The following is a 1651-nucleotide window of genomic DNA, read 5'->3' as shown; positions in this document are numbered from 1 at the left end:
AGCAATCAGGGTTCCCTGCCCTGTGGGAAGTCCAAGGACCACCCACCTCCATTCAGGTCTAGTAAGGTGAGCATCCAAACTGCCCAGGCTCCCACAAAGCCAATAGGTGCAGTAGGATCAAAAACCCATTGCCATTGTTCTTGAGTTCTCAGTAGTCCTCATTGTCCGCTCTATGTTCAGCGAGTCCGGTTTTATCCCAGGCTTTTTCAGACCCAGGCCAGCTGGCCTTGGTGAGTTCCCAATAGAACATCCCCATTGTCTCAGTGTGTGGGTGCACCCCTCGCGGTCCTGAGTTCCTTGCTCGTGCTCTCGCTCCTTCTGCTCCTGATTTGGACCTTGAGATTTCTGTCCGGTGCTCCAATGTGCTCTCTGTCTGTCTCCTTTCATTACCTGATGAAGGTTAATATTCAGGAGGAGGGCATTTTCTTAATTAGTGATTGATGTGAGAGGACCCAGTCTATTGGGTGATGCCATCCTTGGGTCAGCGGCCCTGCATTCTATAAGAAATCAGGTTGAGCAAGGTAACATGAGCAATCCAGTAAGCAGCACTTCATACATGGCATCTGCATCGCTCTTGTCACTGGGTTCTTGCCTTGTACGAGTTCCTGCCCTCACTGCTTTCTGTTGTGGGAATTTAGCAGAGTTGCTGTATCTGGGGTAGACTACAATGAATAGTTTTCACTGTATCTGGGTAGACATTACTTTGACCTTGAAGAATCATTGTGGAAAAGAGTAATTATTTTCTGTGTATTTGTAGAATTGTTTTTCTGACAGAGTGTTAAAGCCTTCACATGACTTTGGGTCACAAGAGCCTGTGGCACACCTGAGGCTCTTGGTTTATTGTGTATTACAAAAGATACACAACTAAGGACTAAAGTCATGGGGGCATGTGGTGTTTTTCTTTAGAAAGACATACAGATTAGATAGGACCTTGGTATGAGGAAATACTTTATCCCAAAAAACAACTTTGTGTAACAATCAATAAATATGCTTTTGTATGATTGTTCAGTTCAATTCATCAGAGGCTGGGCTTTCCTATTGCCATACAGGTCTTAAAATTTCATCTTGGACTGACCTCTCTCTTTGACCAATCCACACAACACTCCATCACTTTTGATGAACTATGAGCAAAATAAACCCTTTCCTCCCAACTTACTTTTGGGCATGGTGTTTCATCATAGCAATAATAACCCTAACTAAGACACATATACTCAAAATAAATAAATTTTTGAAAAAATCAATCCAGGCTTGCTTTCAGTCCCAGAGCTCTTGAGGTAAAAGCTGGGTGGATCTCTGTAAATTAAAGGCCTTGTCTAGTCTATATAGAGAACTCCAGGCCAGCCAAAGCTATATAAATCATCTAACTAGGAAAATTCTAGGACCAAATGGATTCAATTAAAAAATCATAACATACCTTCAAAGAATAAATAATACAGATACTACTCAAGTTATTCTATCAAGTAGAAAATGAAAGAATGTTTCCAGATTTTGTTTATGAAAACAGTATCACCCTGATCCCCAAACAAGGTAAAGACACAAAAATATAAATGCATCTTTTTATGAACATATATTGCAAATCAATAAAATACTTACAGGCCAAGTTTAAGATCACATTTTTAAAAATCCTTCATCATGGTCAAGTTGGGGTCAT

This window comes from Alexandromys fortis, unplaced genomic scaffold (assembly GCF_014885135.2).
Source record: "Alexandromys fortis isolate MF-2015 unplaced genomic scaffold, M_Fortis_MF-2015_v1.1 scaffold_259, whole genome shotgun sequence".
In the NCBI taxonomy this organism is placed as follows: domain Eukaryota; kingdom Metazoa; phylum Chordata; class Mammalia; order Rodentia; family Cricetidae; genus Alexandromys; species Alexandromys fortis.
The sequence above is the reverse complement of the archived record's forward strand: the minus strand, read 5'-3'. Positions refer to the sequence as shown.